General features: G+C 36.0%; 1 protein-coding gene and 1 long non-coding RNA gene across 3 annotated transcripts in view; one reads left to right on the top strand and one right to left on the bottom strand.

The window, feature by feature from the left end:
- Positions 1-12,107, bottom strand: part of LOC149802643 (uncharacterized) — a 122,116-nt gene extending 110,009 nt beyond the window's left edge. For both annotated transcript variants that reach the window (XM_089951959.1, XM_089951960.1), the window contains exon 1: positions 11,943-12,107. The gene's annotated coding sequence lies outside the window, so the exon portion shown is untranslated. The remainder of the gene's footprint in view (positions 1-11,942) is intronic.
- On the top strand, positions 11,980-17,509 carry LOC149802642 (uncharacterized). Its single transcript, XR_016420082.1, has 2 exons — positions 11,980-12,116; positions 16,291-17,509. It is a non-coding gene; the product is annotated as an uncharacterized LOC149802642 (long non-coding RNA).
- The last annotated feature ends 7,297 nt before the right edge of the window (positions 17,510-24,806 follow it).

Raw genomic sequence — 24,806 nt, 5'->3', positions numbered from 1 at the left:
ACAACTGAAAATTAATTAGATGTTATTTAGAAAAACTTTTTGTTCCTGCTATTTCAAATATTAATTATTTCACTTAATGAACTATGCAGCCCACGACAAGGTGTAAATTTGTGTATGTGGCACTTGCACTGGAAAGTTTGCCCACCTCTGATTTAAAGTGTATCATTGCTAAATAACAAGTTCACAAGTGTTTGGTCTACCGAGTCAAACACTTACATAACAATACTGAGCTTAGTTAATACAATGTTATGTTTTGTTTGCTTGTTTTTTCTAAAGTATCCTATCAGTCTGACATTGAACAGAAATACTGCATGATGGTGTATCTAGTCCCTATAATAAGAGTATGAAAAATGTGTTTCTTGCCTTTGCAGTAGATACAGTAGGCATACATGAAGTCTTTTGCATGTCTGAACAATGGCTGACAAATGCACCAAACCCTTTTGCTTACTTTCACAACTAAGGATTGAACATATTACCAATAAACTGTAGTTTTTCCGCAATAAAAAATTACATAACTTAATTATTGACTCGTATGTTGATACAATTTGTGAGGCCTTAGGAATCCATATCAACTGAGAAGCCATACAAACCATGCAAACAGGGAAGGAATGGAATGGGAAGTTCACTGTGACATCAAAATGCACCACAGGATATGTCACACCATCTACTGTCTTCGGTTCTCTCTAGTGCATTATCTTCTGGGTGCTGGTTCTCAAAATTCTCATTCAATACCTAAATAAAGATATATATTTATAATCAGAATAGCATTATAAGGTAAAATCTTTACACCATCGGCATTCAAGTATATTAAGAAATTCAACTATGATTCTGTACATATTGTGAATATTAATACTATACTCTCCACATTGAACAGACATTAGTATTCACACTCACAAGCATTGGATTGTGGGTTTGACTCTGACCTAGACCATCATCTACTGACAGTTGTGTGTGTGTGTATATATATATATATATATATATATATATATATATATATATATATATATATATTCTGGCAAACAAGGTAATTTACTCCCAGGGCCTCAACACGAAGGGGAGGGGGATAATTAGCCTTTACAATTAAACACAATCAATACATCAAGTATTCACAACATTCTGGCTTTAGCAGAAACTTGTTTTGTCATTAATATTTTTGCTCAACAGGCATGAAATTAGCATGGGCATGCAAATTATTTTTTTCCGGGGAGGGGGTAATAATGAGGGAGTGGATAAAACTAAAATTCAAGGGACACACACACACACACACACGCTCGTCATGGTAAAGCAGTATTCATTTTGGGCGTAGGGGTGGGGCTATTATGGTTTGCAAACACCCTCCCACTAAAATCGCTCTCTCCCGTTATCTTTCTTTTGCTAAGTATATTTGTGGTAAGGTGGGGCTGGCAACCAATACTATAGCAAGATAAAGATGTATAAATATTTTACCCTGGCTAGCTCTCGCTTCTGTACAACCTTCTCACGGTCTACAGGTTGTTAGTCCTGCCGTAACCCTTGGCTTTCGTTGATCTGGTGTTCACGGACTGAGTCATCGGGTGAGAAAACACGCATGGTACAGCATTTGAAAGGGGTCATTAGATGGCCGTAATACCAACTGACTCTTTCATTTTATAGACGGTATCGAAATTGTCGTCTTTCAAATGGTCATTGCTGACTATTTCGCATGTCACTGGTCGGCTAACACATGGTACCACCTACTGAACTAACAACAGAAGTAGAAATTCAGTTCCCTACAGCACGTCACTTCTGTCTTGTCTTACGGAAATTATCGAGCGCGAAATCGGCTAGAAGCGTTTTTCCTTGTGTGCTAAAAATCGGTTTTATGATCATTATTTTCATTAATGATGATGTATTTGACGCAATACCTTTAAAAATCACATCTAGAAGATTAAATATTATCATATAAACAAAAGTTGTGTGAGCACACTAGTAAACCTTTAAGTATTAATTAGTCATTCACCTACCTTTTTATTTTGTAATGTTTATCTTTTTAGTACAAACATAATGATTTATTAATACTCTATTTCTCTTGGATAAACGGATGCAACTTTTAAATTTCAGTCTGTATATTTAAAGAACTATAGTATACATGTATTCATGACAAAGTTTAGGAATATTATCTTTGTGTACCTGGGCCTTAAAGACTTGACAACTGTGTTCTTGTTTGTGTGATCACCTGTCAGTAACTTACTGAATAATATAAAACATAAGTGTTCTCTTACTTCTGGTTATATGCTTATTCATATAAAAACTGCCAGATCAATGCCCTTTTTCTTTCATTTTCAATAACTAAAAATTACACTAAATGCCCTACCTCAAGAGATCAATTCTAATGAATGCTGATCACCCACCTCGGATGTGGAAGGTTGCAGGTTTGAACCCTGCTGAGTCATACCAAAGACTTATAAAACTGGTACTAACAACTGCCTTGCTAAGCACTCATCCTTAAGAGTAACTGTTAGGACTGGCCAGTCTGGTGTCAGGATAATGTTGATGGGACATGATGCTACATATTATCTGCAGCATGATGCTCCAGTGCTGGACATCGCTATAAATTAGGCAACTGCAGACACTGTAGCGATATGACTGAATTTTGTTAAAGCTACATTAAAAATCCAAATAACACACAAACATAGACATTGAGCATTGATCCGCAGGTACATTTAACAAAAGAATACACCTCAGTTAGCTAGAATTTGTTTATAATTTTTATTCACAGAATAAGAACTATAATTGTCCTTCCCCAAATCAAATACTATTATATTAATTTTAAAAGATTTGTCATCTATGTCTTTGTTTTGGACTATGGACTTTCAATCCTGGGCAACTGGATTCAAATAAAAATCTCTGACAAAATAGAGATCTAATGCACACTGATGTGAGATCATGTTCTGTTGACCTTTTGATTTACCCATCAAATTACAGCTTTCACATTTATTAAAGTGCAAAAAATTTCAGTTGAAACATGTTATTTCAAATGCAATACCTCTTCCAATAGATTACTAAAACATGTGGACAATGAATTCCAAAACATGAACCTATACTGCTGGCCATCAAATCTACTTTTTTTCTAAATTCTGTTATTCTATTCTGTATAGCACTTTAAAAAATACTCAAACCCTAATACAAGCACTCAAATTTCTGTATAACTCTAAAATATTTACTTGCATAAAACTGTTTCCTTGTTTAAATAGAAAAGTAATAAAGACGATTAATAGAAAGAAATTTTTTATTTATCAGATCAATATCAGAGTATGATATTTCACTCAAATTATGGATCTTCAAGAATACCAGGCATGATCTCATTTTTTTCATTTTGAAATACAACACAACAAATGGTTATGTTCTGTATGTGGTGTATCTCATATAAATGAACCTCCTAACTGTAAATTGATATGAAAATGGTATTGGATCTTTATTAAAGAGCTGCAGGCCAAGATTTAGAGATATATGCTGTTATGGGTAAAAACTGCTTTGACCCTGCATAATAATAATCATTAAAATGTCTTGCAAGGTCACTAAACTGAAGGACTTTAAACGTGATGCATCCACTCCGTGTTTAATAATCCTAATAATAACACCAGCATGGTATAGTTTGACCTGGAAGATTACTCACCATGGGGTGTCCATGACATCATCCTTCAGCCAAGGTATGCAGTCTTGAAATAAACCCAAGCTGCAGAAACCATTATTTTCTTATCAGACATTGCAAATCATAGTCTATCATTTAATTACTGCTTTTGTGCAAGCCATCTACAGAGTTTGGCCAAGAAACTTGTACTCTAGAATAAAAGCTATTCTATGGATCTAATTTTTCTTCTAGCTTCAGTGACTCAAATCAATTGGCTTTTTCCACACTTAAAGCAAAAGCCCTCCAAACTGGTCAAGGTGCTAAAATTATTATGCAAAAAAATAAACGTATAAAAAAAGTTTTTCTTTTTTCAAAGGGAATCTACCCTTTAAACTTACAAACCAAAATCAAATGGCTTCTAAGTTACAAAATGAGGAAGTCATCCTAAATGTTTGTGCAAAAGTCATTTTCATTCTTTGTTACAGTGACCATGGTCTTGACTTTTTGACCCCAAACAGTACCTGCTTCTTCTTAATTCATTACCCCAAATGAAAGCCAACCACAATGTTTTGTCTTGGTATGTGACACAGAACAAATGCTATTGTGAGGAAACCATGTCTTCTTCCAGTCACAGTGACCTTGACCTTTACACCCCCAAAATCAACATACTTCGTCTTTGGCCCATGTTCATGCTATAAACAATGTCTGGAAACTGCTGATAGAGGAGAACATAAGCTCTTGTTCTAAAATCATTTTCTTTTTATTAAGTCCATAACCATGACCCTTATAACCACAGGGATTCTTCCTTCCCCCCAAGTGCAAGTCATTCACAAAGTCTGGTTACTATATATGAATTACTGCATGGAAATGACACTGGGAACAGGAAGATGGATGGACAGAACATAATATGCTCCATTTTATGGTGGGCTATAACATACTCCTGAACACACTTCAGACAAGTTGGTGAAAATCTGAATTTTGGTCAAACAGTGTCACAAAATGTGTACTTGGTAATATAAAATTGATATAAGGAACTACAACTGTTATATACTGACCTTAAATACAAGCAGGTAAAAACAAAATTTCATCCAAGTGTGAGAAATTCTAAAAAAAAAGCTGCTTCCACAAATACCTTATTCACAGGTTAAGATAAACAAAAAAAGTAAATAAATAAAGGAACATGCAATCTTTTTATATGACCCTGACAATGCAAAGGTCACAAGTATAAAAAAAATCAGGTGTCTTGTGGCAACAGTAACTTCCTAAAAAGCATCAAATGAATTTATCAAAGTACTTCAGATATATAAAGCAAAGTATCTGTTCCTAAATCTGCACACAAGATAATTCAAACTAATAGCTTCAAAATCAAGATCAAGGTCATCTAAAGTTTGATATAACAACTCCCCAATTAATACTTGATTAACAGGTATCTAACATATGCAAATCCACTGCCAAACAATGTATTTTACTTGCCCCAATCTATGTTAGAGTAAAGAATACAAGGTACTGTGCATGTCCCAATCCATGACAGGTTAAACTAAGCAATGTACAGTATCCTGCTTGCCCCAATCCATGACAGGGTAAACTAAACAATGTACAGTATCCTGCTTGGCCCAATCTGTGACAGGGTAAACTAAACAATGTACAGTATCCTGCTTGCCCCAATCCATGACAGGGTAAACTAAACAATGTACAGTATCCTGCTTGCACCAATCTGTGACAGGGTAAACAAAAATGAAAACAAAGGTATACACGAGTGTAAAAGCTGTATCCAAAACAAGCTCAATTAAGCATTGTCACATAGTGTAAATTATATGACTAAATTTTCTTCGGTTGTGAGTGCATTGTAAACAATATAACATGCTAACTAAACATAACAAATAATCAAAGTTTTCAAACTTTTATTATGAAATCTTAAATTGTTCTTTTCATATTGAACATCACAACAGAAATGAATAAATACAGAAAAATACTATTCATTTCATTCTGAATACAGAAGAGCATACATAAATACAGTAAAATGTACAAAAAAAATCTAACACCAGCACCAGTGTCTTGTGTGCCTATTAACCGCATGCCCAACATTTCATTATCACAGCATAAAATTTTATTTGCAATTAAATAAGCAAAATACGTACAAACAGTAATATGAAATGGGAAAGACTGCATATATAAACTTTAAACCAACAGCAATTTTGAGGTTTTTTGCAGTCTGTCATAGGATGGAGCGAATACCCTCGTGAAAAGTTTGTCGAAACATAATTGTAGCATCATAAGGCAGCCACAGAGTTCAGTGTCATTTCTCTGAACATTACATGCATGATATTGACAAGATGATCTCCTTGCTCTTTAACAAGTTGCCACTTAAGCCAAAATCAGTGTTTACAATCTGGGTCATTTCTCCAACTGCTTTTACAAACTATCCAAAATGTATCACCCTTCACTTTCCTCCACATCAGACATTAAATTAGCATATAATACAATCAACTCAAGGAAAATGACAAGTGATATTTTTGGGGGTGTTTCAATAAGACCATGAGGTTTTGGGAACCATTGGACTAAATGAAGTGTATGGTTGAAATGCAGATGCTCACACATGTAGACATAAATTTTAAAAAATGTAACGCCACATTTTATTCAGACTATTATTCTGGAAAGTGTAGAATGTTTTCTTTTATTTAAAAAAATGACAAAGCTGGTATACTTATATTGCATTTTTATAAATCAGATAAATTTGAAATTAGTTTCATACCCTTTATTTTATTTTTACCTTAAAAGGTGTATACAGTTTAGATTACCAACTTTTATTTTGTTACCTGTGCAAGCATCTGCATCACAACCAATGCACTTTACAATGTATGCTAGGCTCTGCCATCTCCTAAAAATAGCATTTCTTTAACACTGCACTTGCTGCTAATGAGTTTTTCCCACAGTACAATTTTGTGCCAAGATATTAATGATTGGCATTAAATTTAAATGGTATAAATTGTTTAAATAATCTTGATTGCAACTGTGCCATGTAAAAAGTTTCAAGATAGGAGGTGGGGTATGAAGGCAGACGACAGCTGTTGGGATAATTGACTGTATATAGTGGCAATGGTAAACACATTGTGTGCCTTGAATTGCTGATATTCAAGAGCTGGTCATTAGATTCATTTGCTCAGGTATGCTTGATCTAGAAAGAATAATGACCTTTTGACTACTTCACTCTGAATGAACCAAATCATGCTTTTTGTGACATTCTCTTTCATCCTTTTCATTACTGAAAATAGAATATAGTTCTTATCACTGTTCATTATTCTAGTTTATTGACGTGTATCTGCTTGGTATAGATTCCTATTCATAAAAGCACTGAACTTTAATTCATTGTGAAAATAACTAATAGGGCACTTTATTCCAATTACGATTTTAATTAACTGATCATGCATATCCAATTTACACTACGTTGGATGAATAAACCAATGTTTCATATTAAAGACTTGTTATAAAATGTCAAAAAATGTAATACCAAAACAACATCAACTTTCAATATTTAAAAAAGGCAACTTCTCAAAATAAGAACAAAATTAGATAACTACCAGTAATATTTTTGTTTATAATCTTATTATAATCTACTATAAACGTACATCTGAAAATAAATGGCAACAAGAATAAAAGTCATGAGGCGTAGGTGATTAGGAATGATAAGCTTAGATGTTACCAATTTCCAAAACTAATTTGAATATTGGAATCATCAAAAAAAAAAGAGATAAGACCAATGGCCCTTTAATATATTTTCATGAGCTAGTATATATCATGCAAAAATTCATTTCAATTTGTAGGACTGAATAAATCCACTTGCCCAATCAAAAGACAACCTCAAATTTTGCTCAGGCAAACTAAAATCTACAAGGTGCTTGCCCATAGGGAACACCAAAAACAAACTTAGCACGAGGTTGCATAAAGTTCATGATGCTTTATGTTCTGTAAGTTTTCTACGCTGCAAGCTTGTCACAATATGTATATGTACATGTTTCTGTTGCATAAATGCCCTCAATTTCATTTATCTGTTGATTCTTTATTATACATTACACTTTATAACCTTCCTACAGTTAAGGTCAGTCTTGCACTTTCTCAAACAGACATGATAATGTTATTGCTTATTATTTAAAGAAAGTTTATACAAAAAAGGAATACATATTTCTATTTCAAAATTATCAGTTACATTTCAATCATCATAATATTTATAAGTATACACAATCTACAGATGTGCAAGTCCTGAACTAGCCAGAGACAGTAAGTACCTCCCTAATCATTATGATGGCCAACTTCCTGCTCCAATGAATGTGCCAAGCTGGACAATTCCAAAAAATCAGCTTCTCAAAGACTGTGATGATGCATGTCTACAATTTTAATGTGACTAGGTTAATATTGTTAATGATGCAACTCACAAGATTTCTGTTCCATGTGCTTGGAAAAAAAAACACTCAACTAATTATCAGCCATGTGCATTTCTCTAAAAGTGGGATCAATGTACCAAAATATCTATCCACAAACAGCATGTATCTATTGTTTACACAGGAATTACAGCAGACAGATATATATATACCTAACGTCTAAAATTGTTCTCATGTGCGAGAAAATAAATCTTTAAAAAACCACCGTATTTCCAAGTCAAGGTTTCATTATTGTTGATGTAGTCTAAGGTCAAGTCATTCTCTCATTGCTAACTATGCATTTCATGCATCAGCTGTCATAACAAACCCTTCCTTCTTGTTCCTCATCTACATTTCTGTCTATAGTACTATTAAATATATCATTTTAATTAAATTATATTCACAAGTTTTTAATGTCCAATAAAAAAATATTCTTTTTAAAAAAAAGCAAAATAAGCTGTTATTTGAACAATCTAAATGTTCAATACAATCCCATTTTTTACCATACCTGACTTATTTGGTTGTTTTCTTTGGAATATTATATTATTTTTGGAGCAAGATTAATTCTCGCATGAACAAGTTCAAATTTCCAATCAGCTTAACTTGGGGAAAGCTGATTTGCATATAATTTGTCAAACCTTACTTTGTAATACTGTACTGATATAGTTTTTCATCCTTAATTAAAAAATATTGTCAATTCAGCTTTTCATGTAACATAAAATGCTATGTATATCTATTTTGTACTGATTTATTAATGATTCTGTTATGTCCATCTGATCTGATTTATATATGATTTAATTGTTTATTAGTTTTAAAATTTTTTTTATATATTCCATTACACGCTATTGTACTGTAACTTTGTTTACTAGACTTTACATTTTCCAGAAAATTCAGTTTCACCTGAGTTTTTCGTAAGCACCTAATAATAGAAACTTTGTATCTAATGCTGACCTACTTCCTGACCTTGATTCAGAATCAGTAAGAGTTGAAGTAAACAACTTTTTAAAAATTCTTCCACAGAGTAAAATCATTGGTTTTAATCAAGGCCTTACTGGGAGTATATGATGTTGGGCATGTAAAAAGCTTCTGTTATTCTAGAAACACGATCATGTGACCCTCATATGGGGATCTATTTTGCGTCTTAAATTAGTGCATAACTATTTTCTATGGAGAATTTATTCAGTTGGGCTTTAAACAATTGACACTTAAAAGTGTTTTGTTGTGACCATTTTGAGTTAAATTTTACGCCATCGCCTTCCATTTTGGATTTCATCAGGATTCGAACTCAGTTTCATTAGGTTTTTTTATTAAGGGACGTCTCTTTTTTTTAAGTCTTGGATTATTCGTGGATTTTATTCATAGAACCTTAAGATCTTTTTGTTATTTTTACCTTGTTTTTTTCTAGGGAAATAAATTATTTGTTAAATTTTACAAAGCTTGTTGTCTTCACTCTTTTCGTGATACTGTTTTAAAGAGCCTAAAATGTAACAATTCATACATAAAAAATAATCATTTCTTTGGACTCATTTCTCTGTCTGAGCTAGATTCTTTTATCAAGCTATTTGAAAACAAGATATTATTTTCAACAAATCTTAGCCCCACTTCTTACAAAATTAAATGGTTGTTGCCAGCTCAAGATGATCGAATGGTCACTAATGCTGGGAAAATAGTCCATGTCTGTCACAGGAATGCACGTCTTCATGCAATATTACATTATGTACAAACATTTTGAGCAACTATCTACAATAACATGCATTCAATAAAAGTTGAATTAAACTGCAACTCTCAGAGCAGAAAGATATATACAGTTACAAGTAAGGTTACTTTCAGATGATTTAGGCTGGACAAAAGAAATGATTCATTCCGGTCCGATTCCTTTTCAAAGTTTGGTTCATATCATAATCAAGAGCATGGTAAGATTGGTCATCTTTCAGTTCACATTATTATCATGTGACTGATACCAATCTGGTAACATTCCAAGTACTTAATATTGTTCTTTATGGATAGTAGCAGGAATGAACAGATTTAAATCAAAAAACATTATACCAATATTAAAAATTCACTACAATTATTTTTTCAATTTGTGACACACTGAGGCCCATTCATCAAAATGTGTGCACAAATGTGCTTGAATCTAAACAAATCTAGATCTCAACTTCACAGAGATCTGAAAGATATCCATAAAAGCTAATGTCATAAAATTTACCTTCCATTTCTAAGTCTAACTGATAAGCGCCACCACATTTTGTGTTTGGGTAATTTATCAGCAGTAATATGTCCCAAATAACATTTGTTCACTTTCACAATCTAAATGCTGTCATTTGATTGGTGAATCAAAAGGTCATCAGTTCATTCAACCAGCAAAACAACATACAGCCTGAAACTTTTTATTAATTTGTTGGTCTTGGATTTTAGCCGTTTACGACTAATTTTTATGTAAATATACAACATAAAATTAAAGTTTTTATTTTAAATTTTGTAGACTGGCTTCAAAAGTATTATTTAAATGTGAAATCTAATGAGTACATAACAACAGACATGAATGAAACTTATTGTCATGCAGTAACGGAGACTGAAGAACAAAAGTTCAAAATCAACTGTGACAGTGAACCAATTTCTGTATTAATTTAAAGCAAAATACCATATTGAACTTATTCACCAATTTATACCTATCTGTCTTGTTTTCCATCTTTACTGAGTAAAAACCCAAACTGTGCCCAAAAATTATTCATACTTCCATAACAAACTTACGCATTGCTCAAACATTTTGATTTAAAGCACTCAATGTTGTTTTCAATGTCCTTGGAGCATCTCATTGGCAAAATCATGCCCAGGAAATGGGTTCCAAATGACATTCCGTAGAGGCTCTCCGTTACAGATCACTGTCATCTCACCTCTGTCTGTGTGGGTTTGAGTCTAGGATTCTGCCAATGTGGGTATGTGAGAAAGCTTGGCAGTAGCTTCTCAGGGTTGGTGGTTCTTCTTCCACCATTAATACTGGCCGCCATGCACAGCCTATCATGCGCTGAAAAATGGTGTAAAACCCCACAACAACATTCCTATGAGCACATAGGCAGCTGACCCTGGCTGGCTTGGGCAGGTATCAAACCCATAACACATGGATTAAGAGTCAGATATTCCCCCAAGTTTACAAAAATATCTTCAACGTCAATACAAGCTGCGGATACTATAGTTTCTTGTGACTGATTCGTTACCGAATTAATGAGTACACATGTTCACATTTCAGGAGTATTCTATAAAGGTATTCCTGAAACTAAATACATGGATACCAGTTCTAACAGGGACAAAGACCAAATCACAATTTGCGTTAGCTCTTGAAACAAATTTTGTCTCATCTGCATTTTCTTAAAATTTAATGTGCTGAAATATACTACATTTGTACTTAAATCTTTTATTTCAAACGAAAATCGGGAGCCCCTGGTGACCCAGTGGTCTAAGGCGCTGGCGATTCTAGATCACGTATATTTCATCTCAGTCTGCTGAGTTTAAGTTTCAGCTCGGCCAACTAGAGTAAGAACGATCGCCAGTAGCTTCCCATGGGTTTGTGGTTTATCCCATATTCCTTCACCAAATATGGCCTACCGTGTACTAACAGACTTACAATGCACAGAGCAAACATTCAATCGAAGATTAAACTCGAATGACGGATCTTCATGGTTAAACGCAAATGTTAACATAACATATAATACAAGTTTTCTTTATACACTTTCTTTTTTTCTTTTCGTATTTATGATAATGCACTGAGGACTTGTTATAAATAGAGATGTCTGGGTTGTCAGCCAAGCCGGGACCTGTGACGCCAGCAAGATCTTGCATAATGAACTCGATCAGCCGCTGGGTCTACATATCCCGATACTTCGTTTTTCTGACAACAAAGACTTTACCAGTTACGGCTACACTTCAATACATGTACTTACAAAGCAAATACTGACAACGAAAAGCAAAGTTATCTTCATTAAAGATGCTTGGCGGCAAAACTGGATCTGATGTGTAGTGAATTCCTTTTCTACATCGAACATGATGCGGACAAAAAATGAAGAATGCCGATTACTCAGAGGTCACGTGACTGCTATACCACACCAGAGAGCGATGTACGCATATTTGTTTGTTTTGGGTTGTGTAATCTGAAAAATTTATATGAATTTCTTATACATGTATAATGCATATAACGTTTCAAAATAAAAACGAAGGCTTAATTTTAAATAAATTCCATCGCAACAAGTAGTTCTAAGTTTATCAAACTGGAAGCTCTCCACCGGGGAAGGTGACTGGGGGTACCAGCCAGATGCCTCGTTTTTAAAGTTAGGGCCTGCACACTTTGTTTGGGTTTTTGTTAGCTCAGTTATTTTCTTTTATACCGAAACTGGCCGACGATAGAACTCTGAAAGCGATTTTTGTTTCTTCTCTGCACTTACGAAACAATTCCTGATGTGTAAGCAGAAAGCAAAATGAAAGGCAAACAAGTTAGACTCGCTTTCGCGACATACAACACAGAAACACAGATTATGGGGAGAAAGGGTTTCCAGTTAGATAACAATACCATAATGTATGATTGAATCTAATAATATAAGAACTCCATATATGTATTGAGAGGAGGAAGGGCCGGTCCACGTTTCTGGGGAGCTCAAGGCGAACTATAATTTTGATTACACCCCACCCCCGACAAATTTACTCAGTATAATTTGGCCCCATTCAAGTCCCGCACCCTACTCCGCCATTGTAGTCGGGCTGGCCATAACTGTAGTACTTGAGAGTTGGGTCACTGCCATGCTAATCGACATCGGTCAGGAGGTAGTCAGTTTACACTACTAGCCTTAAGGGTTGAACTCTTATGAAACAAGCCTGGAAAATGCTTGGCTATTATTAACACGCCTACATGTGGCAGCGGTATCTTTCATCTTGAACTTGACACACTGAATGACTAAGGTTGAATTAGTCAGTGGAAGAAACGGGCAAGGCCGTCGCTACCATATAGGCAAACTAGGCAGCCGCCTAGGGCGCTGATTTCGTTGGGCGCATTTTTTTAAAAAAAAATTATTGTTTATAAATATTGAAATTGATATTTTCGGGGGGGGGGGGGCCAGAATCTAACCTTGCCTAGGGCGCCAGATAGTCTGGCCGGGCCTGGCGCCGGCCCTGGAAACGGGAGCTCGCTGTAGAACACGTAACAGTTGTTTACTTTACGTTGTCTGCTTTTATCTAGCAAATATAAAATAATCAAACCAATCACAATTCTTGTTGGATACAATAATGGCTTGTACGATAATGGCTTAGCAAAAAATTTCAAGTGCGAAGTTCACATTTACCTGACAGTTTAAACACAGGAATAATAGTGTTGAATTAAGGATAATGTGAAACGTTATATTGTAACATAAGAAAACATAAAAGTTAGATAAGTTTCTGGACTATATAGGCCAGTTCCTTCCAGAAACCTGCTGGAAAATATGACATCCAGTCAGATAAATCAGCCCCGAAGCCTGTATTAGTATTGATGGATGGATATACACAATTTTACTATACAAATCATATGGCGAATAACAGTTCTTGCATATGCACTGGGTCCAGCAAGGGATCACGCGTGTCAGGGATTGATTATGATAAATGCAATAAACTGACAACGAACAGTGCAAAACTAGTATCTAACGAGCCTGAGCGTTTTCGACTCTTCATAGATCTGATTGGATGACAAAGAAGCTGTTCAGAAGCCCAGATGCAGAATGCTTTTCCTACAGTGGCCACACTTTCAATGTCATAACACTTATTGCAATTGCTCACTGGAGCTCCGAAACCAAGAAAGGAAAGGAATTTCACTGGATACGCCGCTTTAGAACATTGAAACCAAGCGGTTTAAACCAAGAAGACTAGAAAAAGACAGCCATGTGCAAATCAAATTATCCTTTTTGCAGCTGACACATTTTTTAAAAAATAATTCTCTAAATTTATTTTTTTAGTAACCCATTAGACTATAATAACAATTAAATAACCGGGATATAATTTGCGCTTACATAAATCTACATTTTAAAAAAAAAGAGATGTCGCTTAGGCTCATCGATTTCTAGGTCAATATAAATATTTTCCAGCATCCGCAACAAGCTTAAGTAAATAAGTTGAAACATAATAAATTTAAAAGTTTCATTCCTGTCGAAATAGTCATGTGAAGTTTTGCAAACACAACGGTTTTTCTGCTTTATTTGTTTGTCTTGTCTCTGTTTTGTATTTGCCTTTGAAAAGACTCATTAAAAGTGGAAAGCGCTCAGAATAGTTTGATACTAGTTTTGCACTGTTCGTTGTCAGTGTGAGTGTGTGTGTGTGTATAGAGAGAGAGAGAGAGAGAGATACATACACAAGCACAAATGGATTAGGGGGATTCGTGGCATAACTTTAATATGAGGATGGGGTGATCTGGGCTACTGATATATCTCATTTTTTTCAGACGGAATGAGACTAACGATCCCACCCGCCCCCATATTATTATTATTATTATTATTATTATGTTCATAACAAGATCCTTATATATTTACTTCAAGAGTTATTGCCCTTAGTTACTCTTGTTATAAACGGGAAATATCTATCGTACTTTAGAACAGGTTGCTCTCAAAATGTTTACGATAACGATTTAGGATGTTCTGATTGATCTCGTCATAAAAATACATGTTACATGATAAATCATGGTACATGGTACGTATTAGCTCCATTTCATACCAAAATGTTACAGGATGGGAAAAAATTCAGATAATTAAAAACAAGCAAGATAAATGTGTTTGAAAACTTAAAACAAATTTTACATCTGTATTTACATGTAGTTTTGCACCAAACGTGCAAACATTTATTATTTACAAAATTCAAGGAGTGAGATAATATTGTTAATTTTTTTCAGTTTTAAACTATTAAGCTGATCATTGTATCGATACTTTTTTTTATACAAACCATTTCAAATCCAGAAGAAACAAAAAAAAAAAAAGAAGAAGAAGAAGAAAAGCGGTTGCTCAGTGCTTGGTGTGCTAGACACCAATACGGTAGTATCGGTCTCCATTCGCAAACTGAAAGTTGTGATGTGCCCTTAGGCAAGGCACTTTACTTTAATTGCCTAACACAGTCTAACCAAACCAATTAGGCATAACCACTGGACTTTTAAATTTAGTAGCCATTCTTCAATTATCATTAGTATATTATGGTACCGTGAGTCCTACAGTGCTAAAAAGATCTTTGGTAGATACATTACTGTCAAGAGCGGGTATTAAATTTTTTCTTAATAAACCAACATTAAAAATTTCAAAATGTATTACTTTTACTGTATATTCATCACACACACAGACACACACACACACATACACACACACAAGGAGACATTCGTGCTTCAACGGTGGCAAATGAACTATCCGATGTGTTGTTTCATTATTATGTACTTCTGAAATAAGCACAGGTATAGGGTGAAGTTGTTTACAATGGCAACATGCACAACGAAAAGAATGTTGGCATACATTATGCACTGACTTTTTTTTTACCCGTGGTAATTACAGAAACTATCTAGAGCAGACGGCTGATAAAATGAACCTGACTACAGTACCAAATATACCAACTTTAGCAACTATTTCAATAGGGAAAATTAATTTTTCCATAGTAGAGTGTGTGGGGGTATGTTTCGGATTTTTAACGTAGCTTTAACAATTTTTTCAGTCATATTGACAAAACCAGCTTAGCTTCTGAATTTGCAATGAATGATTTATAAAATATACATTAAGTAAAAAATAGTTATCGGCTTGTTCTTTTTTCAATTTACCATTTAGGCTCAGGAAGTGAAAATGACCAAATAAAGCTAGCAGGGCTGTTTTGTTTGTTTGTTTGTTTGAGAGAGAGAGAGAGAGAGATGTACATCTGAAGTAAGGCCAAGCTATATTCTGTGTAACCCAATTTTCACTTAAACGAAATTAAAAGTTATTTTAAGAATATATATTTTCTTTAAAAAGTATGCAATGTACTAAACTGTAGAGCAGAACCGATGGCTGAAATTATATTCGGATCACTTCGGTTATTTCTGGGAGAAACAACTTGCTTCGTGTATGATCCACAGGACTGACCTCGAAGTTGCGAATGGACATAGAACACAATTAATTTTGCTATATATTCTCTACATTTGTTTCTCAGTACTGAACTTTCCACTGTGTGACAAGCAATACAAATCATATGTTAATCAAAAATACCTTCAAAGATGACATCACGGTAAAGTTCTTGTCAAAGGTTCACCTGGATTTTTTTTTTTTAAAGGCTGGACTGTAAACAAGCAAGCGTGCAGTGGAACATATATTTCAGTACTGGATCATCGCCAAGACCTTGTTACACAATGTATGCTGTCGCTGAAACACACACAGACAACCACACCATAAGCTCATATTCTAAAGAATGAACAATTGCCTTTAAATCCATACCAAGAATGCCTAAATCTAACTCTTGTATCACCACCAAAAGGAGACAAGAAAAATGCTCTAAAAATAGAATCGGAACTATTAATTGTGACCTGATTCCGAATGTGGTTGAAAGGTGTGTGAGCATGTTCCGATTGTGTGCAACAACTGTGTGCGGCTGTTTCGATTGTGTGCAATTACTGCTGTACAGTGTAGAAAGTTTAACATTGTCTACCTTGGCTTATTCCTTGACGTACACTAATAAGCAGACAAACTAACTTCATTTCTGGAAGTTGTAGGTCTCTTATTTGTAAGTCTTCTGCTCTCTTAATGTTATTATTTTCTAGCCAAAATTTATATGTAAAAGATGGGGGTATCCTGTAAGTTAGATATTTGTTATTAGTATAAGATTATATATTGAATTTTTACTAATTTTAGTAAATGCATTTATGCAGGCGAACTCAGCAGTGTGTTTTATTAAGAAGAAAATAAAACGTGTACTTTTTATGCCGCTGACTAAAAGCCAGATTAGAGAAACTGACTTTAAATGGTAATGAAAAAAAAGTATAAATCAAAGAGTAATTGGTTTTACAACTTGGTGAAAAATGTTTCTCCTCTTACCAAAAGCACTCTCAGTTTCCCAAATCACCGACCAGAGATCCAATAAACCGTTGAACTTTAACACCACTTCCATTCCCTTTTTATTTAAGAAAAGAGGTTTTATCTCTAATTGTTAATATTTTTGTGAATATTCTTGTCCACGGTATTGAGTCTTGAGAGATTAATTGTATCTAAATGACTGGAACAAACTTCAATTTGCTATATAAATAATATGAAGTATTAGATTTGTTCTCGGGTTAAGTTATACATTCATGTTGCCGTTTTCGTGCTGTGTGATATGACCGGTGGACGACTTGTTTCGTCGTGTGACCCGCGTCAGACGCAAGAGGGCTACGCCAGAACAACTCGTGCCCACCTGAAATAGCACGTACAACTTTATCTTTATTTTATACTCTAATTGAACATGATTCACATTCTCGCTTAACATTACTATAAGAAATAAAATTGTGAGCAATTTAGAATACTTGTTTTACTCAACTTCATTGATAATCGGATTCATGATGGACATTAATATTTCAACCGTATTGAGTGAAAGTAGAATATATCATAAGAAATTTTATTAAGTCCATAAAAGAAACGAAAAGAGAAATATATTTCAAAGACATAGTGGCTAAACGCGCTCGACAATAATACAGCATATTAGGTTCCTCACAATGACTTCAGTTCTGCGAAAAACTACTCTTCTTGATTCACACCCGGCGCTCTTTAGACTAATATCAATAATTTGAACATATTCCTTGCATATAATGAAATAAATCGAGTAGTCCTCTTATTTAATACCGGAAGTATCGCAAATCATTGTAGGAATAGTTGTAAAGTCTTGTTTACCTATCTTATCCGATATTTTCGTTTAGATCGTCCGCCATATTAGTTCAAATAATGATTATTTCCGTTCTCAGCCTCGTTTCTTTGTGTGCCATATAATGACATTGGGGCCTTATTTGGAAACGTAAACAAATCGTAGTAAAAATATGGCGCGGTTTGAGTCAGAAATTCTGCGCATTAAAGGTAAATACTGTTTATCGGCAACTTTGAAATTCCACCCAAAAGTTATTAATCGCCACATGATTGATAATAACATAGCGTAGAATATCCAAATATGGTCTGGCAAGCCTTATATAGAAAAGGGGTCACAGCGAGAGTCTCACGTTATCTGTCATTGCGGATACTGTAAGGTTAGTGTAACCATGCTAATTTATTTTATCGTGTAAGGCTTAAACAATTAAAATTAAGCCAAACTTCTTTCACAGTATGATTATACTTGTGTAGTAGATTTCTACACTATGCGTTTTTCTGACTTTAGTGATTTTTTGTGTGTAGCTCCATTACATGATATGAGGATCAGTTCGTAGCCTCAACCACAACAAATCATGTTGAGGCTACGACATCGTAGCTAGAGATAGTATAATAATGGGCCTAAGGAAGGGTTCCTTCAATTCATTTAAAGACAAATATGCTACGCCTGGTTATTGTTACACGGAATGCCAAAAATATGAACTATTTTGAACCTTACTTTTCATAATAATGAAATTTGGCAATACAAATTGGTTTCAGTTTAAAAGCCACTCAGTACACTTGGCCACTTTAAAAAGGATTTTCATTTTTCGTCAATAATTTCGAGATCCATAGCCATTTTGCATCGTTACCATTAAAGAACAGTAAGTTCAACATAATCGAATCGAAGCAATTTTCCAGACAGGATACTTTTATTTATTGCTTTGTGACTGTGCTTTGTGCAAGTCGTCGTGCAACGATACAGCTACAACGCTCATGCAGCGCGATTGCTACAACGCAGATCCAACGATGCTTACACTTTATGTATCACTTTTCCGACAGGCGGTGGATGGGTAATGCTAACTTGTGTGTTATGGTAATCGGAATGTCCCGCCCGTTTGGATGCATTCTTCAAGTCTAACGGCCCATCTTCGTTTATGATGTAAAGATCTATAATTAACTGTATTGGCTTGATCACCGTTAATTTATGTTCTAATTAATCGTGCATCAGTATATCAAACACTAACATGTACCTATATCAACAGACTACCTATCCTATTTTAAGAGAGAGAGAGAGAGAGAGAATCAGACACTGAAACCGGTTTGAAGAAATTATTAGAATTGATCTACTTCTTGGCCGGAGTTTTCACGAGTTGTGCGCGTTCATTATTATATTTTAAAAAACATTTTTTCTTTGAGAATACCCAGTACAGTAAAGTCAGAGAATATAGCCAAAATTTTCTGAATGGCTGTGAAACGAACTGTAAATCCACTAATAACTGAATCAATAACATGATAAAAAAAACAGTTCTCCGATAAGTTGCCTCTTCTTCTGAATCCATTTCCGTTGAATCTTTGATATGTTCATCGCCTTCAACTTGTTCTCCAGAAAAATGTTTACGCTTCACTTTCCGATGGATTGGAAATTCAGAACTGATTTTTGCAGACACTGACACTGTTTTGGCTTCTTTCAAAATTGTTGGCCAGTCATCCCGAACAGATTTTAGGTGACTGATCAATGCCTTAATATTTTTCACCTCAACATCAATAGTTGCCTTTCTTGCCTGAATGACCTGGTTGCAGCGATCAATTAATGTGAGGACCTTCATCCAAATGTCTGCCATGAGAACACATTTGAAGGAGTTCATATATTTTATGGCACCTTTCACATCAGTTCGTGTTTTTGCAGTCAGATTCAAGCTCTGAACTTCTTCCAAAGAGGCAATGATTCCACACAAGTGATTAGAGAAGGAGCGAATGCTACCAAGTCTCTCAGTCCATCGCGTCCCAGATTGCCCATACAGAGACACACCATGCAGCTTCTTTTGTAATATTTCCCAGCGTTGTGGACTAGCAGAGAAGATGGTATACACAGTTTGAACAATTCCAAAGAAGGTCTCAGCATCTGTGCAGCTTGAGGCCTCATTCAGTCCACACACATTCAACGAATGACAGCCACATGGTGAGATTATAGAAAGTGGGTTCTTCTTTAGGAAAATTGCTTGAACACCTTTGTATTTTCATGACATGTTGGCCCCATTGTCATAGCCTTGGCCACGGCAGTCCTCAAAGCGAATTTTCAAAGTTTTCAAAATCTCCAGGACTAATCTTGCAATATAAGATCCAGTCTTTTTGCACAATCTACAAAGATCAAAAACCTGATGGAAAATTTTCCAAGTTCTTCATATACGTATCGTATGACAAAAGTAGTTTGTTCAGTATGACTCACATCAGGGGTGGCATCAACCTTAATTGAAAAATACTGTGCAGATTCACTCTTCTACGATTCGTCTCCGAACTTCAGCAGCACAAAGTCCAATGAATTCATTTTGAGAACGATTTGAGAGATAATGCACTTGAAGCCTTTGACCCTTTTCCTGTGACCGTTTAACTTTCATCACATGTTCCTTGAGAATTTGATCATAATACGAAATCAGTTCTAGCAATCCTAAGAAATTTCCATTATGAGGATCTCCAATAATGTCGGACTTTCCACGAAAAGCCAATCCACGTTCACCAAGAAACAGAACCACATCCAAGATTCGTTCTAGAATTTTTCTCCATGTAGCTGCTTCGGTGAGGATTTGGCGATCCAGAAAATATTCAATTGACAGATCATTCTTCACTCGAACTTCTAATTCACGCCACTGAATGTAGCACTGTTTATGGGCTTTGATTGCTCATGCTCAGGAATACTACTGATAAGATTCTTCCATTTCTTTCCAGGTCCCTATCCTTACGTAATTGCAAGTGATGAAGTCAAGTGTTGAACCTGACTTTCAGGTGAAATTAATCGACATGGCAAACACAATAGTGCCGTGCCATCTTTGCTCGGCTAAATACAAGCCAGTCTCGCGAAAATCGTTCCCCATTTGGCAATTTACCTTTCAAAACAGACATTGGAAATATGTGATTTCCAATATCTTTTGGCAGCTCCAGTGGAAAGGAAATGTGAACAGCCTTGACAAAATTTTCCAGCTGAGTGGGTAAGAATGTTTCAGTTTTAAATTCCCCAATATCAAATGGCTGCAACAAAACTGCTCCAGTTAGCCTTGCAGAAATATTATCACTCACATATTTCAGTGATTTGACTGTCCTCAAAACTGGCTGGTGCACTTGTACTGTCACTGTCAGCACTGTTACCAGTAACAGATGCACATGCACTTTGGCTTTTTGCTGAACTTCCTAAGTCATGACCAGTGGTATCAGCTTCTAAACTTTCTATAGCTGCTGAAACAAAAGATTGGATATCAGGGTCATCTTCTTTCTGAATTGATGAACTACTGGAAGGGGCATCTGAGGTCTGGGAGTCGTCGTAATTCCAACATCAAATAAGGTTTCTTTGCTTTGCTGATTTTTTTAGCTCTGACGCACCTGATGGATATGTGCGTTTCATTTCAATTTTTTCCACGTACTATGAATGCTTTGACGACTTCAGGGGTATATCTTCCGACTAGAAAAGTAACGTACTGAAATGCAGTACTTACTGAGTACTACTGTAGTACTGCTGAATCCTCAACCAAAGCACTCATTTCTCAGTAGTATTTCCATATTTCCGTTTTTAAATACGGTACACGTGAATTGTTTTCAATTTGGAAGACATCGGCAGATCACCGCTCACATATCCTTTTCATGCAAAATATATACCTGACGACTGACGTTTCAGACTAAGAGAAAGTGACGAACTGACGAAGTCATATAAAACTCACGTCAGTCAAGTGAGTCGCATTACCGGTAGAAACTATATAGTTGGATGATTCAACCCGTCATCCCACTTCCTTTTATTCTCTTCCTGTCTCACATTGTCATTAGTTACTTCGTTCTGTAGTACATGTTATAACTGGTTCTCTTAAAAAAAAAAAAAAAAAAAAAAAAACCGCAAGCTTTCGGCCGGCAGAATTTGACATGTTTGACTGCGTATGGGGGCCCTCGGGGGGGGGGGGGGCGGGGCCCCGAGCAAATTGCTCGGGTGTCTCGGCCTCTGCACGGCCCTGAATCTGACACAGAGGGAGAACTTCTATATTCTAAGATTGTAGCTACATCATTAGGAGTTTCCGACGAGTGCCTTTGTTCTAGTAACTGAATATTAAGAGCCCCCCCCCCCCCCCATGTGGCAGTATAAGTGTATACAATAAAGAAATAATATCCGGATCTATCAACAACAAGTGTAATTTCACCACTGGGCTGCAACTCGTCAGTATTTACATCTGCTATAGTAAATATCTCAAAGCTTCCTCCAAAAGGAAACTATGTGTATTTATGCACCAATTTAGCGTTCCCATCTTGATGTCACCGAATGTTGTTTTGTCACATCATCATCATCGTCGTCATCATTGGGATCAAGCATCAGGTGAAATTTCGGTTTCCATTGATGAAAAGGTCTCCACTCATTTTATCGCCTGACTTTTTAACTTTCGATACCGTGTTTGTATCAATGTAGTCTTTGATAGAGGCAACCGATACACCAGCGTCTCTGATTCCCAGATTTTATTGATTTTGGCTAGGTTCTTTGCAATAGCGCATCGCAGCTTTTAACGAAATCTTTAATGTCCGCGTTTGACACTTTTTTTTAGCTTACCACTTTAATTTTGGAAAATCACAAGTTCATTGGGGTCTACGTCAGTAACAACCAGGTAAACTTGATCAAATCCGTTTTGGTGGTTTGATCCTCATCATGGCAGCGTTGTCGCGCGTTTGAGCGTCCGCAAATGTAAATAGGCATAAAGTACACTATTTAGTACTTTCTGATTACACAGGTAAAATCAATAAGCGTTTGTTGGGTTGGTGAAGGGGCGAGTGCACGCTACGGTTTAGCAACAAGTTATCCCCAAGTTAGGCCGTCCAGCCGATTTTGCAACGACAGCACTGAATAAAACATGTGTTGTCATTCACCAACTCGTGTTAAATAATTAGCAACTTCATGTGGTGGTGCAAGCCAGTACGAGTCAAAATATAAAGGTATTTGTGTGTCACCATGTATGTGAACCAATGTTTCTCTGGTCCTGCGGATGAATCCAGGTTGCTGATAACAGTTTCCCTTGTGCGGAAAATTATCAACAAAAATTCATTGTCACGTTTACTCAGCGCCAGTTCGTAAGTCTTGTGTAAACTAAGGCATTATTATTACAAGCCATGTTTGATGTCTGAACATTGCCGCAGGCTAGAGTTAATCTCTTACGCAAGGCTACCGTGACCAGAGAGATGACCCGGCATCTTGAATCGGCATAGGCGTTAGATCGAGCGACTTTCACCCCTGTGTTACAAAGATCAGAGGAATCCGCGAGGACTGGAACGTGTTCTAAATCCGTCCCCACGTGGATAGACAGCGAAAAGGACATTTTCCGCTAAGTTTGATTGGATCATATCAAAGAGACATCCAATCGGAACTGAGACGGAGGGTGTGGTAATAATTTCGATCCGAATTATAACTTCTAAGTAGCAAGTGAAAATCTAGTTCTCCTTGGAAGATTGCTGAGCAAATAGGGTTACTGCGAGAAAGCCACTCGTAATTTGGCGGGAAACTTAGAGAGGAGATTCTAAGGAAAGACAAAGCTTCGTAAAGGAAGCTTTTGGGGGAACAGAACTTCCAGTTCAGTGAGTCCCAAGAGGGGAGACGGAAGTAAGACTAGCAGAGCAATCGGAGTCGACAAGTCTAGTCGGTATATGGTCGAGGAGGAGGAGGAGGGAAAGGAGTAGAAAGTGGAAACGGAGGAAGATTATAGAAAAGGAATTTGGAGAAACTCGGGAGGAAGAGAAGAAGGAATAGGAGGAATAGGAGAGAAGAATACACAGATGAGTAGAATACAAGGACATGTGGAAAACTATCTCACACTACAAATCAAATGATGCAATAGGCTATCACAAGGTCGAGCGGAAGGAGAGTACTTGTGGAATTTTAATCATTTGATTACTGAATTGTCATTAAATTGTTATTAGTTGAATTTAACTTTTTTGTATATACATTTAATCGTCGGCATTGATGACTGGGGGCTCGGAGCTTTACATATATCTTTCTCTAATTTAACTTCCAACTAAAATCGAGCCTGGGTGGGACTTATATATAATAATTGAAATAAATATTGAAAGCCCCCCACCCCTCACCTACCACAGTGACGGCATAACAACCACGTCACGCCATCGTGGGCGCTTGGTCAGGGATCTGAATTAGACATAAATATTATCTTTACGACCTAAATTATTATTTATTAGTAAGTATTAGTGAACAGTTGTGAGATATTTTCCATCCTGTGTATTTTGAATTTTTTATGATTTTTCAACTTGTGTATGTTATATTTTGATATTTGCATGCTTGATCGATTTTAGTTACTTGCAGTAATTGTGAAGCAAATATAGGGCAAAATATCGTACCTGAGCGAAGTTAGTTGTCAACAGGTAAGTATTGGGTTAGGAACGGGTAACGTCTGTTAATTGTTTAGTAAGTCGAGACAAAGATCACTTACTGTTAGTATCATCATCAAATGGCTACAGAGAGACAGATGATTAAAGAGTATAGCGCCATGGGTTCGGAAGATCTAGGGTACGAGGGAGATCGCCTAGCAGCGTTCATAGAGGAGAGAATCAAAGAATGGAGGGCCGATAAATCAGCCGAAAGACAGGCTCAGAAGGAACTGGCCAAGATGGCTGAAAAAGCAACCGAAAGAGAGACCAAGAAAGAGCTGGAGCTGGCCAAGATACCAGTGGATTGAAAGACACAGAAGGAGCTGGCGGCAGCAGACAGACACAGAGGGATCTGGAGTGGACCAA

This window comes from Sinohyriopsis cumingii, chromosome 3 (assembly GCF_028554795.1).
Source record: "Sinohyriopsis cumingii isolate HCF-2022 chromosome 3, ASM2855479v2, whole genome shotgun sequence".
Classification (NCBI taxonomy): domain Eukaryota; kingdom Metazoa; phylum Mollusca; class Bivalvia; order Unionida; family Unionidae; genus Sinohyriopsis; species Sinohyriopsis cumingii.
The sequence above is the reverse complement of the archived record's forward strand: the minus strand, read 5'-3'. Positions and strand labels throughout refer to the sequence as shown.